We start from the raw sequence: 18,297 nt of genomic DNA on the forward strand, positions 1-18,297 counted from the left end.
TCTGTAGTTCGCAGTTCGTCCTTAGGCAGTCCTTGAGCAGTCTCGTCTGGCTCCATAATTCAGATCGCCAGATTCGGCACATCCTTTTTGTGTGTCCCACCGATGGGCGAATCCACCCACACATGGCCAGTAGTTCCTCTGGGCATGTTCCGTGGCGTAAGTGCCAAGACAGCACCCTTGCACGACACTCACATGTGGCTATTCTTGCCACCAAGAAGGCTGGGTCTTGAAAACATACGTTAGGACGAGGAAAAGAAGCCCTTGTAGAAGAAATAAACTGCAGCAGGACTGAAAGTTGGGCTAGTTGGTGATACATAATGGGCAAAAAACAGCGCGCAGACGGACGGGACGAAGAAAGGGATACACAGAACAAGCGCTGACTCTCAACTGTGGTTTATTAGGCATATGCAAATTATTTATACACAAATGATAAGCATCAAGAACATGCGCAGAGGGGCTGGCAAGGTACCTTAACAAGGAAAAGGAAGAAAAGAAAACTGCTTTTTAACATCGTGATGAGACTGCGCAGGAGCGACCAAAGATCAAACGAACATACGACTGATTAAGTTACTTCTTTTTCGTGTAAAGAAACCGATGTTTGGCTGACGCAGAACTCTCCTTCTTTTTTAATGTAGAAAGCTTCCACAAGTTCCCGTGTCGTTTGATCACCGTGCCTAAGAGCACAGTCGTGTCACTGAACAATGGCTTGCACCCACACTTGTTGCAGTGCGAAGGCAGGTTGGCATACGTGCATGTCTTGAAGGTTGCGGAATGTTCTTTTAGCCGTACATAGAGGCAGCGCCCCGTTTGCCCGATGTACACTTTTTTACAGGTTAAGGGTATTTTGTACACTACCCCTTGTGCACACGGCATTGCTGCGTCCCTGTGCTTCACACCGCATTTAATTTCGCTAGACCTTCTTTTATCACGCTTTTTGTTCACCATCGGGCACAATTTTCCTAACTTATTTTTGGCTGAAAATAGTACTTGAACATCGTAACGCGACGCCACATTTTTTAACCCATGTGCCATTTTGTGCTTGTAGGGCATAGTGGCACATTTTTTTGGCCGCTCTTTTTCTACATTTTTTTGTCCCTTCTTAATCTGACGCACTAGTCCTTCGCAGACGGAAGTGATTACAGGAGTCGGGAACCCGGCTGCCTGAAGGCGACCCACCTGATCAGAAAAGCTTTTTTCCCCCTGGTGACTACACGACTTCCTAATCGCGGCTCCGAGGCTTGACGTAGCGATGCCCTTCTTTACTATTTTAGAGTGCCCCGACTTATAATTAAGGAGTGGTTTGACAGACCTGGGGTTATACGCCCAACAAGGGTGGTTGTTAGAAAAGGTAATCTTTAGGTCTAGAAACTGTATGGCGTTTTGTGAAGGTTTTTCGCTGGTGAACTCAAGCCCCATTCCAGCGTTTTGAAAGACCTCCAGAATCTCATTCACATTCAGGGACGGTTCATATTTGGACATTACAATTAAGTAGTCATCCACGTATCGGGCGACACGGACAACTTTTCCTTCAAGCTTCTTGGCTAGGCTTAAGTCGACTTTTCCTAGGAAAATGTCGCTCAGTACCGGTGCCACCCTGGACCCTATGCATACCCCGGCTTTTTGGACCATCGTTTTTCCTTCCCACGCAATGAAGGTCGAATGCAAATAAAACATCAATAGCTCCAAAAAAGTCTCTACGTTCAAGCCACAATCATTTTGAAATTTTTGTTCATCGTTGTTTTCTGTAATGCATTCCTTCACGCAATTCATTAGCTCCCGCTGTGGAAGGGAATAATATAAATCTGCAACATCAACACTGAATGCAGTACATCCGTCAAACTTTCCATGGCGTAATTCTTCAACAATTACTTCCGAGTTCCTTATTATGAAGGGATCTTGCACTACTAATTTTTCTAGTTGCTTCTGCAGAAAGGTTGAAACAACTACCTGCCACGTGCCATTCTCGGAGACGATAGTGCGAAAAGGCTGCTCCAGTTTGTGGGTCTTAATCGAGAAGAACGGTTCCAAGCATAACCCCTGGGCTTTCGCTACACTTCTAGATAGGCGTTCCAGGTTCAACTCCTGCAAAAAGTCCTTTGCTCTTTCCTTAACCTTTTTCGGCTCTCCTGTCGTTAACCGGAAGTTTTTCGTTAGCGCTGCAGAGGCTTTCTCCGAAAACTGTTCCTCGGTCAAGAGCACAAAAAAGCCTTCCTTGTCCGCTGTCATGAGCTTTAACTTCTTTTCTCTCAAGGAATCAGCAAGAGGACGTAGCCCTATACTTCTCTTATCTGTCTCTTTTAGACTACGCATAATGACATCTGCACATTCAGACACACACCGCGACCGCTCGTCGTCATTCACATGTTTAGAAATAGTTCTCGCCAAGGCTACCTTTTCGACGGTGCTGAGCCTCGGTTCCACGCAAAATTTTGGGCCGAGCTTGAGGGTCTCCAGGTGCTGTTCCGGTATCGTTTCGCACTATCGTCTCCGAGAATGGCACGTGGCAGGTAGTTGTTTCAACCTTTCTGCAGAAGCAACTAGAAAAATTAGTAGTGCAAGATCCCTTCATAATAAGGAACTCGGAAGTAATTGTTGAAGAATTACGCCATGGAAAGTTTGACGGATGTACTGCATTCAGTGTTGATGTTGCAGATTTATATTATTCCCTTCCACAGCGGGAGCTAATGAATTGCGTGAAGGAATGCATTACAGAAAACAACGATGAACAAAAATTTCAAAATGATTGTGGCTTGAACGTAGAGACTTTTTTGGAGCTATTGATGTTTTATTTGCATTCGACCTTCATTGCGTGGGAAGGAAAAACGATGGTCCAAAAAGCCGGGGTATGCATAGGGTCCAGGGTGGCACCGGTACTGAGCGACATTTTCCTAGGAAAAGTCGACTTAAGCCTAGCCAAGAAGCTTGAAGGAAAAGTTGTCCGTGTCGCCCGATACGTGGATGACTACTTAATTGTAATGTCCAAATATGAACCGTCCCTGAATGTGAATGAGATTCTGGAGGTCTTTCAAAACGCTGGAATGGGGCTTGAGTTCACCAGCGAAAAACCTTCACAAAACGCCATACAGTTTCTAGACCTAAAGATTACCTTTTCTAACAACCACCCTTGTTGGGCGTATAACCCCAGGTCTGTCAAACCACTCCTTAATTATAAGTCGGGGCACTCTAAAATAGTAAAGAAGGGCATCGCTACGTCAAGCCTCGGAGCCGCGATTAGGAAGTCGTGTAGTCACCAGGGGGAAAAAAGCTTTTCTGATCAGGTGGGTCGCCTTCAGGCAGCCGGGTTCCCGACTCCTGTAATCACTTCCGTCTGCGAAGGACTAGTGCGTCAGATTAAGAAGGGACAAAAAAATGTAGAAAAAGAGCGGCCAAAAAAATGTGCCACTATGCCCTACAAGCACAAAATGGCACATGGGTTAAAAAATGTGGCGTCGCGTTACGATGTTCAAGTACTATTTTCAGCCAAAAATAAGTTAGGAAAATTGTGCCCGATGGTGAACAAAAAGCGTGATAAAAGAAGGTCTAGCGAAATTAAATGCGGTGTGAAGCACAGGGACGCAGCAATGCCGTGTGCACAAGGGGTAGTGTACAAAATACCCTTAACCTGTAAAAAAGTGTACATCGGGCAAACGGGGCGCTGCCTCTATGTACGGCTAAAAGAACATTCCGCAACCTTCAAGACATGCACGTATGCCAACCTGCCTTCGCACTGCAACAAGTGTGGGTGCAAGCCATTGTTCAGTGACACGACTGTGCTCTTTAGGCACGGTGATCAAACGACACGGGAACTTGTGGAAGCTTTCTACATTAAAAAAGAAGGAGAGTTCTGCGTCAGCCAAACATCGGTTTCTTTACACGAAAAAGAAGTAAACTTAATCAGTCGTATGTTCGTTTGATCTTTGGTCGCTCCTGCGCAGTCTCATCACGATGTTAAAAAGCAGTTTTCTTTTCTTCCTTTTCCTTGTTAAGGTACCTTGCCAGCCCCTCTGCGCATGTTCTTGATGCTTATCATTTGTGTATAAATAATTTGCATATGCCTAATAAACCACAGTTGAGAGTCAGCGCTTGTTCTGTGTATCCCTTTCTTCGTCCCGTCCGTCTGCGCGCTGTTTTTTGCCCATTATGTATCACCAACTAGCCCAACTTTCAGTCCTGCTGCAGTTTATTTCTTCTACAAGGGCTTCTTTTCCTCGTCCTAACGTATGTTTTCAAGACCCAGCCTTCTTGGTGGCAAGAATAGCCACATGTGAGTGTCGTGCAAGGGTGCTGTCTTGGCACTTACGCCACGGAACATGCCCAGAGGAACTACTGGCCATGTGTGGGTGGATTCGCCCATCGGTGGGACACACAAAAAGGATGTGCCGAATCTGGCGATCTGAATTATGGAGCCAGACGAGACTGCTCAAGGACTGCCTAAGGACGAACTGCGAACTACAGAGTGGAAGAGGAGACGGCAGAAGAAGATTTGGCGAGTGGTGCAGAACCAGCGATTCTATGACCGAGTTTCTTTGGGCGACTGCCAGGCCACGAGTGCCAAAACGCGACGGGAGAACAGGTCCTGCGGGCAAGGTCTTGAACCTTGCCGGCGCAACGATACCGGAACAGCACCTGGAGACCCTCAAGCTCGGCCCAAAATTTTGCGTGGAACCGAGGCTCAGCACCGTCGAAAAGGTAGCCTTGGCGAGAACTATTTCTAAACATGTGAATGACGACGAGCGGTCGCGGTGTGTGTCTGAATGTGCAGATGTCATTATGCGTAGTCTAAAAGAGACAGATAAGAGAAGTATAGGGCTACGTCCTCTTGCTGATTCCTTGAGAGAAAAGAAGTTAAAGCTCATGACAGCGGACAAGGAAGGCTTTTTTGTGCTCTTGACCGAGGAACAGTTTTCGGAGAAAGCCTCTGCAGCGCTAACGAAAAACTTCCGGTTAACGACAGGAGAGCCGAAAAAGGTTAAGGAAAGAGCAAAGGACTTTTTGCAGGAGTTGAACCTGGAACGCCTATCTAGAAGTGTAGCGAAAGCCCAGGGGTTATGCTTGGAACCGTTCTTCTCGATTAAGACCCACAAACTGGAGCAGCCTTTTCGCACTATCGTCTCCGAGAATGGCACGTGGCAGGTAGTTGTTTCAACCTTTCTGCAGAAGCAACTAGAAAAATTAGTAGTGCAAGATCCCTTCATAATAAGGAACTCGGAAGTAATTGTTGAAGAATTACGCCATGGAAAGTTTGACGGATGTACTGCATTCAGTGTTGATGTTGCAGATTTATATTATTCCCTTCCACAGCGGGAGCTAATGAATTGCGTGAAGGAATGCATTACAGAAAACAACGATGAACAAAAATTTCAAAATGATTGTGGCTTGAACGTAGAGACTTTTTTGGAGCTATTGATGTTTTATTTGCATTCGACCTTCATTGCGTGGGAAGGAAAAACGATGGTCCAAAAAGCCGGGGTATGCATAGGGTCCAGGGTGGCACCGGTACTGAGCGACATTTTCCTAGGAAAAGTCGACTTAAGCCTAGCCAAGAAGCTTGAAGGAAAAGTTGTCCGTGTCGCCCGATACGTGGATGACTACTTAATTGTAATGTCCAAATATGAACCGTCCCTGAATGTGAATGAGATTCTGGAGGTCTTTCAAAACGCTGGAATGGGGCTTGAGTTCACCAGCGAAAAACCTTCACAAAACGCCATACAGTTTCTAGACCTAAAGATTACCTTTTCTAACAACCACCCTTGTTGGGCGTATAACCCCAGGTCTGTCAAACCACTCCTTAATTATAAGTCGGGGCACTCTAAAATAGTAAAGAAGGGCATCGCTACGTCAAGCCTCGGAGCCGCGATTAGGAAGTCGTGTAGTCACCAGGGGGAAAAAAGCTTTTCTGATCAGGTGGGTCGCCTTCAGGCAGCCGGGTTCCCGACTCCTGTAATCACTTCCGTCTGCGAAGGACTAGTGCGTCAGATTAAGAAGGGACAAAAAAATGTAGAAAAAGAGCGGCCAAAAAAATGTGCCACTATGCCCTACAAGCACAAAATGGCACATGGGTTAAAAAATGTGGCGTCGCGTTACGATGTTCAAGTACTATTTTCAGCCAAAAATAAGTTAGGAAAATTGTGCCCGATGGTGAACAAAAAGCGTGATAAAAGAAGGTCTAGCGAAATTAAATGCGGTGTGAAGCACAGGGACGCAGCAATGCCGTGTGCACAAGGGGTAGTGTACAAAATACCCTTAACCTGTAAAAAAGTGTACATCGGGCAAACGGGGCGCTGCCTCTATGTACGGCTAAAAGAACATTCCGCAACCTTCAAGACATGCACGTATGCCAACCTGCCTTCGCACTGCAACAAGTGTGGGTGCAAGCCATTGTTCAGTGACACGACTGTGCTCTTTAGGCACGGTGATCAAACGACACGGGAACTTGTGGAAGCTTTCTACATTAAAAAAGAAGGAGAGTTCTGCGTCAGCCAAACATCGGTTTCTTTACACGAAAAAGAAGTAAACTTAATCAGTCGTATGTTCGTTTGATCTTTGGTCGCTCCTGCGCAGTCTCATCACGATGTTAAAAAGCAGTTTTCTTTTCTTCCTTTTCCTTGTTAAGGTACCTTGCCAGCCCCTCTGCGCATGTTCTTGATGCTTATCATTTGTGTATAAATAATTTGCATATGCCTAATAAACCACAGTTGAGAGTCAGCGCTTGTTCTGTGTATCCCTTTCTTCGTCCCGTCCGTCTGCGCGCTGTTTTTTGCCCATTATGTATCACCAACTAGCCCAACTTTCAGTCCTGCTGCAGTTTATTTCTTCTACAAGGGCTTCTTTTCCTCGTCCTAACGTATGTTTTCAAGACCCAGCCTTCTTGGCGGCAAGAATAGCCACATGTGAGTGTCGTGCAAGGGTGCTGTCTTGGCACTTACGCCACGGAACATGCCCAGAGGAACTACTGGCCATGTGTGGGTGGATTCGCCCATCGGTGGGACACACAAAAAGGATGTGCCGAATCTGGCGATCTGAATTATGGAGCCAGACGAGACTGCTCAAGGACTGCCTAAGGACGAACTGCGAACTACAGAGTGGAAGAGGAGACGGCAGAAGAAGATTTGGCGAGTGGTGCAGAACCAGCGATTCTATGACCGAGTTTCTTTGGGCGACTGCCAGGCCACGAGTGCCAAAACGCGACGGGAGAACAGGTCCTGCGGGCAAGGTCTTGAACCTTGCCGGCGCAACGATACCGGAACAGCACCTGGAGACCCTCAAGCTCGGCCCAAAATTTTGCGTGGAACCGAGGCTCAGCACCGTCGAAAAGGTAGCCTTGGCGAGAACTATTTCTAAACATGTGAATGACGACGAGCGGTCGCGGTGTGTGTCTGAATGTGCAGATGTCATTATGCGTAGTCTAAAAGAGACAGATAAGAGAAGTATAGGGCTACGTCCTCTTGCTGATTCCTTGAGAGAAAAGAAGTTAAAGCTCATGACAGCGGACAAGGAAGGCTTTTTTGTGCTCTTGACCGAGGAACAGTTTTCGGAGAAAGCCTCTGCAGCGCTAACGAAAAACTTCCGGTTAACGACAGGAGAGCCGAAAAAGGTTAAGGAAAGAGCAAAGGACTTTTTGCAGGAGTTGAACCTGGAACGCCTATCTAGAAGTGTAGCGAAAGCCCAGGGGTTATGCTTGGAACCGTTCTTCTCGATTAAGACCCACAAACTGGAGCAGCCTTTTCGCACTATCGTCTCCGAGAATGGCACGTGGCAGGTAGTTGTTTCAACCTTTCTGCAGAAGCAACTAGAAAAATTAGTAGTGCAAGATCCCTTCATAATAAGGAACTCGGAAGTAATTGTTGAAGAATTACGCCATGGAAAGTTTGACGGATGTACTGCATTCAGTGTTGATGTTGCAGATTTATATTATTCCCTTCCACAGCGGGAGCTAATGAATTGCGTGAAGGAATGCATTACAGAAAACAACGATGAACAAAAATTTCAAAATGATTGTGGCTTGAACGTAGAGACTTTTTTGGAGCTATTGATGTTTTATTTGCATTCGACCTTCATTGCGTGGGAAGGAAAAACGATGGTCCAAAAAGCCGGGGTATGCATAGGGTCCAGGGTGGCACCGGTACTGAGCGACATTTTCCTAGGAAAAGTCGACTTAAGCCTAGCCAAGAAGCTTGAAGGAAAAGTTGTCCGTGTCGCCCGATACGTGGATGACTACTTAATTGTAATGTCCAAATATGAACCGTCCCTGAATGTGAATGAGATTCTGGAGGTCTTTCAAAACGCTGGAATGGGGCTTGAGTTCACCAGCGAAAAACCTTCACAAAACGCCATACAGTTTCTAGACCTAAAGATTACCTTTTCTAACAACCACCCTTGTTGGGCGTATAACCCCAGGTCTGTCAAACCACTCCTTAATTATAAGTCGGGGCACTCTAAAATAGTAAAGAAGGGCATCGCTACGTCAAGCCTCGGAGCCGCGATTAGGAAGTCGTGTAGTCACCAGGGGGAAAAAAGCTTTTCTGATCAGGTGGGTCGCCTTCAGGCAGCCGGGTTCCCGACTCCTGTAATCACTTCCGTCTGCGAAGGACTAGTGCGTCAGATTAAGAAGGGACAAAAAAATGTAGAAAAAGAGCGGCCAAAAAAATGTGCCACTATGCCCTACAAGCACAAAATGGCACATGGGTTAAAAAATGTGGCGTCGCGTTACGATGTTCAAGTACTATTTTCAGCCAAAAATAAGTTAGGAAAATTGTGCCCGATGGTGAACAAAAAGCGTGATAAAAGAAGGTCTAGCGAAATTAAATGCGGTGTGAAGCACAGGGACGCAGCAATGCCGTGTGCACAAGGGGTAGTGTACAAAATACCCTTAACCTGTAAAAAAGTGTACATCGGGCAAACGGGGCGCTGCCTCTATGTACGGCTAAAAGAACATTCCGCAACCTTCAAGACATGCACGTATGCCAACCTGCCTTCGCACTGCAACAAGTGTGGGTGCAAGCCATTGTTCAGTGACACGACTGTGCTCTTTAGGCACGGTGATCAAACGACACGGGAACTTGTGGAAGCTTTCTACATTAAAAAAGAAGGAGAGTTCTGCGTCAGCCAAACATCGGTTTCTTTACACGAAAAAGAAGTAAACTTAATCAGTCGTATGTTCGTTTGATCTTTGGTCGCTCCTGCGCAGTCTCATCACGATGTTAAAAAGCAGTTTTCTTTTCTTCCTTTTCCTTGTTAAGGTACCTTGCCAGCCCCTCTGCGCATGTTCTTGATGCTTATCATTTGTGTATAAATAATTTGCATATGCCTAATAAACCACAGTTGAGAGTCAGCGCTTGTTCTGTGTATCCCTTTCTTCGTCCCGTCCGTCTGCGCGCTGTTTTTTGCCCAACATGAAAAAAATTGATATCAATATCATAGTAGCATATTTTTTTCGTGCTTCTTGAGGTTGCTTATAACCTTGTGAAATGGCAATCCCCCCAAAATGTTAATCAGTTACATTTCTCAGCATCAAGGAACGATCGCAAGCAGTGGCAAGCTCAGCTGGCCGCGATGTATGCGAACGATGTAAAGCTTCACTTATGATACTGTGCGTACGGTCATACCATACGATGATAATGTTTGATAATATCTGCCGCAAATTTCATTTCTTTATGAGGCACTTACGCCCTGCATTATAGTAGAGACACTAATAAAAATTTACGGCGCAAACAAAACCATATCCGCCACAAATCAGCCTTGACATGGCAGCTTCGCTGCAGCGAGCCGAGCGAGCGACATAGATAGATAGATAGATAGATAGATAGATAGATAGATAATGTGGCCAAGTACCCTTTGCAACGGGTGGACTCAATAAAGTGTCCTAGCCATATATGAAAAAAAAAAACCACGAAGGAAAAGAAAACATGAGTTAAAAAAAAACACACACACAGACACGTCAGAATTCAGAGGTCACACACTTCCAGCGCCGTGAGTGTCCGCCGTGAGTGTCCGCCTTGTGTCCCTCCACCACACTTCGAGGCGAGCTTTCGTGGTGCGCACACTTTTGCCACAGCGGTTTCCCTGTAAGCTACAACCAGCGCCACCTAGACAACGCCGGTCGAGGCATCGGTGGAGAGCGTCAGCGCAGGCGGCGCGGTCTTCACACTTCCCTATTCTAGCCACTGTTATCGCAGGCGACATTTGTTTTTGTGGCCGCTACAGGCATAGAGTTTCCTACAATACTTACTAGAGGGAACTCTGGCGCTAGTGTCTATGGGAGCTGCAATGCATCGCGCTTCAGCCAGCATGGGAATCATGGGTAGTACACGGATTTGTCTAAACTTCGTTCTTTCGGCTCCGTTTGGCTTCGCGTCGCCTGCATCCGCTTTGTCGCAAAACGAAGTTCAGCAAAAATCAGCAGTTTCACTTCACCACTTTAACTTCTTTAGGCTCACCGATTCAAATCTGGTCACGAAGTTCACAACGATCCATTCTTTTATCCGAAAGAAAACCAAAACATAGCAATAAACAAAGCCACAAGTGCGTTCGAAGCCCACAAGCACGAAGACTAGGCAAATCCGTGTACTACCCATCATTCCCATGGTGGCTGAACGATCGCAGCGCCAGAGTTCCCTCTAGGTCATTTTAGGAAACTATGGCTACAGGGAGCAACCGCCGCGCCGCCACCCGATAGTGCCTGAAACGCACTTCTGGGCTTTTTTTCTCCCTGAAGACGGCCGCTGGCCTAGGTACTGAGGAGGAGAATGCCCCTAGCTCCACTTGTTCCTAAACGCGCTTCGCGCCGGTGTCAACTCACGTCAAGGTAAGTTCTTGCATTCCTTGTTCTGCGGCAGGGTTGCCAATGGTGGCTACTTTTCGCCAAATTTGCGAATTTGAGAGGCCCGTGGCGACCTAAAATTATGAATGGCGACATGGTGAATTTTTGGCGATTTTCGGCTTAAGTCTCCACCGAGTTTTGAATCCTAAGCTCAATGTCTTCCCAACGAATGAGCGGCAACATTCTCAGTATTTTTCTTGGTTTTAGACCCACGAGTAGAATGTGCACATTACGCGTCATTCGGTATGTCCGTCCTGTAACTCGTGTGTACCTCCTCAATTCATCTAGAGAGATAATAATACGTTTATTTGATGTTCTGTGAAAATAAGATCAGTGAGTGGGATCCTTAGTTCGGGATGCCATCTAGATGCAGGAGGTACTGGAACGTCCCCCAGCGACATTCTAGCAAAATGTAAGTCAGCGGACTGCCTTGCAAACCGCGAGGGGGCAGTGATTGACTATAGGTTTATGGCTTTAGGTGCTTTAAAGGGGCCCTGTACCCATATTTTACCCTCCGATTTTTACATCGGAACGCGTTCCTTGTATCGTCCTGAGATGAATGCAAAAAGAATTTTGGAGATAGACGCACGAAAACGGAAGTTATTGAACTTACAAATTCAGAATCAAAGCAGACGACAGAAATTGGCGTACCCTTTCGTATTTCACTCGCCCAGTGACGTGTCACTGGAGTTTTGTCTGCTTCCAATCAAAACGCGACTTACATTTTGCCATACCGGAACCCCGCAGCACACGGTGGCCTTCTAGTCGCAAGCGGGCGCCGCTCCTTTTGACGGCTTCTGTGCCGCACAAGTTAGCAGATGACTGTATCAATGTATGCTGACATGAGAAAAGAATGAAACGAGAGTCCCCCAGTTTCGCTGCTGCTTGCGCAGCCGGTTACCGCGCACTTATATCGAACCATGAGGAACGTGCACACAATCAAGTTTACTCAACACAATGCTGGCAGGTGACAAATACCAAAGACGACACCAGCAGTTGATGGTAGGTACCATTAGCGCACCCAGGATTTCTCTCAGGGGGGGGGGGGGTGAACTTCTGACAAGATTACAGGAGTGCGGGGGGGGGGGCAAGCACATTGCATAATATGCCATTTCCTTGCTTCAGCTGGAGTAATGCGACAACAAATAAAATACCAAATAATAATAATAATAACATGAATTATGATGATGATTATTCAGCGTTTTACAGAAAGGTCTTGAAATAACTTGACAAGGCCAGAAAACCGTTCAGTGGAGCAGCTGTGCACGTAGAAAATAAACTACAAATTGAACCGACATATGTCGGCTGGCTGGCGGTCGCGCAATGATGTTAAACCTTTATTACTATGGTAGGTAGCGCATACAAACGGGACGCAAGAAAGGCACATGAAGACACCCAGCGCCGTGTGTGTGTTTTCGTGTGCGTTTCTTGTGTCCCGTGTATTTGCACTACCAGTGTAATAAGAAAATGCCATACGAACAAGCCCGCATGCATGGCAACTTCAACTCTTAAAAAACGCTGCAGCTGATAATTTCCTACTCTTCCTTGGAGTCTCGCCAAACTATAAATTTCAAAGCGCACCATAAATATTACTTATAAACTACATAGTATTGATTATAAATAGCATGTACAGTTCAATGCCGCACACGTACAGTACAATTCTCAGCTCACGGATAAACTGCATTATAACCACACTTACTGACTTTCCAGCGTAGATGGGAGGTCACTCCGGCGCATATAGGTTCGGCGGCTGAACCATCCTTAGTAAAAATTGACTGGTCAATGGACGCATGAGACGACGATATCTGCTGAGTTACCGGTTCCTCTATGGACGTAATCGGGCATTCCGGTGTTGTTGCTGCGTCGCTTGAATATGAACACGAAATCCTTTTTGGGTAGTAGGTGAGTATCGTGTTCGACTGGCGCTTCGAGAGAGGGATTCCGGCGAGGTAGGTCATTGTCGACGCAGATTCACGCAGCAAACACGGCACGCAGCAAACAAACACGGAGCACGGCACTGCGCCGTGCTCCCCTTTCTCCCTTCCTTCCAGAACCACGAACAGCAACAAGTTCTAGCAAGCAAACTGAACGTGCACGCCACGTATGTGTGCACATCAAACTTTGTAGTTTCCGTCCGATGTACAGCAAAAAAGAAGTGGTAAAAAGAATGAGCGAGAGACGTTTACTGAGAAAAAGAAAAGCAAACGTGCCGCCCCAACAGACCTTCCGCACTTTCCCAAGGTTCTTTTTTTCTTACCAGACGTCGTTAAAAACATTTACTCATTCTGCCACGGCTTCTTGCTCCTCCCATCTTTGCAACGGCCGGACTCCGCATGGCATACTTAGAGTCACTGTGTGCGTGCGATGCTGCGACAATGGCTGGCGACGCACACACTAGTTGCTCCAAGGGTTGCTCAGAAATGCAAGAACCACTCAATGTGCTTAAACTCGTCGTGTGCTCGTGCTCAGCCTCCATGGGTTCGCGGTCGCTTTGATGAACGAGCCGCTTGCGAGGTGGCCTTTCTTCTCGCCGCACTAACACGTCTCGTTCGTCCGCTGTCAACGAGGTTCAGAAAAAAGTGCGCGACCACTCCGTTGCAGCCATTAAGCGACAGACGGTACCATTCACCAGCAGCCCCGAAGAAAATAGAAAACACGTGCGTCGAAGCTTGGCGGATGGATCAGATGCCGCTGACGCCTTCTTATCTTTAAAATTTGAGTGAGCATTGTCCCGCGTTTCAGAAACCATGCGGTTCCCTCTTCGGAGTTTGAGGAAGGGAAGCACATGAAAAGGGCTTCTTTTCTTGTTCGGCGGGTATGGAAGGGTGCTTCAGGCGGCGGCGGTGCTTGTCGGCAAAAGAACAGAGCAGTGCAAGGGCTTGACCGGAAGGCATGAGTTGAACAGTGAAGGGGGTGGGGAGCTTTTAGACGGACGCGTCGAAGTGGGTACGCAGATGCCTCTCTCTCTCTCTCTTTTTCTTTCTTTTTTTTGTGTGCTGTACACAAGGGCTAGGTTGCATTGAGCGCGGTTCACGTTGTTTGGGTCGTTAACATATGTCAAGATTCATTTCCGGTAGTTGGTTTCAACTGCGAAAACTGTAGTTTAAGGAAAACTGATTCGGCTGTCAGCGTCCTCGGAATCTTCGGCTATGGGTTTGCGATCTCTTGCAAAATTGGGGACGTCGTTCCCGTCTTTCTTTCAGGTTCTCGGTTCAGCTGATGTCTTGAATTTTCTCTTTCGGCGGCCGGTCGTTGCGAGCGATGGTTTCGATCACTACTCGGATAGTAGAGACTGATGCATTTCTGTGGTGGTGTTGATTGGAAAAGGGGGGGGGGGGATTGCTGGATTTATCAGCTTGCGTCGTGTTTTTGAAAGAACTGCTTTCTGAATAAAAGACTTTCCGTAGCTGTTGGTGAGTTTCTTGAATATATCATCTGTTTTTCTTTTGTTTTTTCACGTTGTGCGCTGCAGTATGTTCCGGCTCTTCGCATTAATGTCTAAGACTAATATATTCCGCATTTTTGGGGGGTCTGAAGAAAACCGAAGATATCGACTTGTGTAGGTGTTTTTGCAGCGTTTTATTTTCAGGCTACGGGAACATCCAAACACGGCCGAGAGTCTTATGTTTCAAGGGCGAATTGAATTCTCGTTCAATGAAATTTATATGAGAGAGAAAAATTATGACGTAGGATCTCTTGACGATCGAAAAACAGTCGTTTAGACGTATCTGAGAAATATTTTTGGTTGCGGCTGGAGTGAAATGAGAGCTCGTCCCTCGATGTGTTCCATTCTTATATTTGCCGTGGCATGCTCTATTGTAGTAATCAAAGGGGCAAGAAAATAAAAAAGGGGCCAGACTGACAACCCGTGAAAGCATATTTCTTCTTGGAAAGCTGCGCCCCGCCACGGTGGTCTAGTGATAAGTTATGGCGCTCGACTGCTGACCCGAAGGTCGCGGGATCGAATCCCGGCCGCGGCGGCTGCATTTTCGATGGAGGCGAAAATATGACTGAGGCCCGTGTACTTAGATTTAGGTGCACGTTAAAGAACCCCAGGGGTTCAAAATTTCAGGAGCCCTCCACTACGGCGTCCCTCATAATCATATCGTGGTTTTGGGACGTTAAACCCCAGATATTATTATGGGAAAGCTGCTTCCCTGGAAATTTAGGAACGCAGAGCCACAGAGCATGCGGTTTGCGTTTTTTTTTTTCAATTTAGGAGTAGATGAGTGAATACAACACATTTCTAGAGCCAGTCAGGAAAAGTCGACCTCAGGACACCTCTGGATATGAACTTTGGACTCCCGGTGAGGACAGCGGGGCAGTTAAGGGGGGGGGGGGGGGTTGGTCGGCCTCAGGGGGGGGTTACAACCCCCGAAACCCCCCCCCCCCCCCGTCGGTGCGCCACTGGTAGGTACGCAAACACACATAGACACCTCGAGCACATGGAAAATCTGCGTAAGGCAGAAATGCAAAGCACAGTGTATTGATGAAGGCTGCGCCTTGAGTAGGCTGTTCGGCAGAGCCATCTGTGTCGCAGTTTCTGATAAGTTAAAATCGATGCACAAATTCATGTCCTTTTCGCAGCTGTAACGAGCATTAAACACATTAAAATGAGTAAATTCCACATACTGAGTGTGTCGCAAGCGTGTACTATATATTATTTATTTCCCACCAATCAAAACGAACAGCATAAGTCACGCACGCTACCTCACTCCCTGCAACAAAAATTGTCGTTGTACGACGCTGCAATCGGCGCTGAAACCCATTTCGAAAGCAAATTAAAATATCAAACGCTTCGTTCTCGCCGCTTTCGTTGGTGCCACAGCAGTCATCAAGACCCATAGAAAGCAAAAGGCCGATAAAAACAACATGCGTAATTGAGGGTGCAGGGCCCCTTTAAGCTTATCTGAAGTTTCGCATCTGAAGGGGCAAGACGACGGGTTGGCCGCGTGTTCCGACCATTTGTTCCGCCAAAGCTCCAACTGCTGTGAATAGCTTGGCGACTTATTCACTGTTGCAGTACCCCCAGTTCAGCTCGCAAAGACTGTTTTGGAATAGCGAAGAGAGGCGGATACGCGGCTATTTCTGCAATAAAAGTTATTTATTGAGGCATTTTTCACTGTTCTCGGTGAGCCTGTGCAATAAAAACAATTGCTATATAACATTTTACATTGTTATACAGCAATAACACATCGGATTGAAGCGTGTAGATATAAGTAACTATAAGAAAGGGTCGGTGATGTCCGGTATCATATTAGTTCACACTGAAAAGGTGTAAGACTCACTAATGATCGGTTCCTGTAAGAATTCTGTCGTGTTACCTTCAATAAACCTTTTAATCCTTTTAATTCATATAAGGGTACGTAAAGCTGTCTACAAATAATGCTTTCACGGTTTTCGCCCAAGGTTTATACCACACTTTTAGCTTTGATGCGAGAGGACAGGGATGGAAGGATATCATGAGCGTTTCGTTCATTCACCCTTGCGCCACCACGCACATCTTGCGGCTAGTTGGAGAAGCAGCACCATGCACTCCCATGGTGAAGCGGGCGATACGACTGGCATCGAGAAACGTCAATATAATTTAAGGGTCTTGGATGGTACTGTATTCTACGGGGCTATACGTGAGTGGAAATTTTTATTACTGGGTATGCCGCACATATCTAGAATGGCTACTTTTTTTGGCGAAATTTGTAAAAAAAATGGCGACTTTTGGCGACTTTTTGCTCGTCGTTTGGCAACATTTACTCGAAAGTCAGTGGCAACCCTGTTCTGCGGTGTTTTCTACGCGCGACCATGACATTTCTCCATGCAGTACGCGTCTCTACTTAGAACTATTTTCAGCATGACAGTTTTTGTATTTTCTTGGAGCCTAGGAACACCGTTCAATTTGTGCGACAGAAACTTATGCAGCTTCCGTCTGACAATATTGTATGGAAACGGTTGAATACCGCTTGTAGTTACTTTCTTGCCCTAGAGTTGAACTAGTGAAAGGTTTGTGACACACACTTATGAGAACGAATGCAATAAGCTAGCTCTTCACTTCTACATTAGTGTGCAAAAAGCTTTTATTTGCGCAGGTGCCCATGCTGCGAGTGCACTCGTAACCCTTTGGAGTTGGATCCGAGCCCATGGAGAAAGTTGGAGCTGTAGAGCTGTATTTAAGTACACTTTGTGTATATTCTTCGTTTGACCATTGCGAAATATGTCAGAAGTGGCGTACTAATCAGTGCACAAAAATTGATCTGCCAACGTTAAACAAAAAAGCATTTAATAAATCTAATGAGCTGTCCCCACTTCACTTGCTCATGGGCTTTTTTTCATTAGCTTAATGGACACAGCCACTGCTCTGCCAAGAAGCCAGACATGAATTTCAAGGGGACACAGCTTTTGCATCGGTCTGGCAACTTGCGCTGTGATTCAAAATTTAATTTTCAAGCCGTTGTTCGAAGCTATACAGGAGGCTAACGCATACAACAGGGCTCTCGTAGTTCAAAAACCATAGGCAGGACTACCGCTCAAAGTAAAAAAATCTAGGCCAAAGGTTTACAGGTTAGTATGATTGAAAATTGGGCGAGTTGGTAACAATTCATAGCTGGTAGAGGCAAAACAGTGCGAAATAACAGAGACTAAGGACGAATATACACGACACGAGCGCTGACTTTTAACTGAAAAATTTATTGAAGAAACATCATATTATACTCTTACTGCGCATGCTCTTACAAGGCAAGAAACTCATGATGACGTCATGGCATTGAAATGGTGTTCGCAGCCAAGAATAAAGTTGGTGATGTCTGTACAGCAGTGCGGAAAAACGCCCAGTGTTGAAGGATTCATATTCCATTAAGCACACGAATGTTTTTGTGCCATTGGCATTGTGTACAGCATACCCTTCACGTGTGGAAGTGTTTACATTGGGCAATCGGGGCGATGCGTAAACTCGCAACTGAGGGAGCATCAAAATTCCCCGAGAGGTAATGTTTGCACGACGCACTTGGCAATGCACTGCCAAGATTGCGGGGGCACCGCAGAATTTTCTAGAATGAGGATTCTTTTCCGCCACCACGACCAGTTGAGACGCGAAATCTTCGAGGCCCGCAAAATACAGAAGGCAGGGCGTAACTGTGTCACTATAGCCCTCCAGGAAGAGGAAATTTCCTTTTTAGATTCTTGTAATCGTTAACAGTGCTAAGATTACTAGCAAGAGCGAGCCGAAGAGCCCGGATGAAAGCATGCCAGTTTCATTACCATTTGCTATTGCCATGTATTAGCATGGCTGCTATGACAAACACCGACATCCCGAAATATTTTTTGGCTGTTTTAGGTCAGCAGTTAATGTGCAAGCTTCCTGAATTCTTCCATTGCATGCTATGTTCTATCATGAATTAGAGGCTCAAAACATCAAGTACATCAACAGTTTCTTCTGTTTGTTATTGAAAGCATGTTGTAGGGATGGGTACGTTTCTGTATGAGAT

General features: G+C 46.2%; 1 protein-coding gene across 1 annotated transcript in view; it reads left to right on the forward strand.

Moving 5' to 3' along the window:
• Positions 1–17,351, forward strand: part of LOC119389716 (GDP-fucose protein O-fucosyltransferase 1) — a 299,155-nt gene extending 281,804 nt beyond the window's left edge. The window contains exon 9 of the mRNA XM_037657095.2: positions 16,903–17,351. The gene's annotated coding sequence lies outside the window, so the exon portion shown is untranslated. The remainder of the gene's footprint in view (positions 1–16,902) is intronic.
• Positions 17,352–18,297: the final 946 nt, after the last annotated feature.

The sequence above is a fragment of the Rhipicephalus sanguineus genome, chromosome 1 (genome assembly GCF_013339695.2).
Source record: "Rhipicephalus sanguineus isolate Rsan-2018 chromosome 1, BIME_Rsan_1.4, whole genome shotgun sequence".
Classification (NCBI taxonomy): Eukaryota; Metazoa; Arthropoda; class Arachnida; order Ixodida; family Ixodidae; genus Rhipicephalus; species Rhipicephalus sanguineus.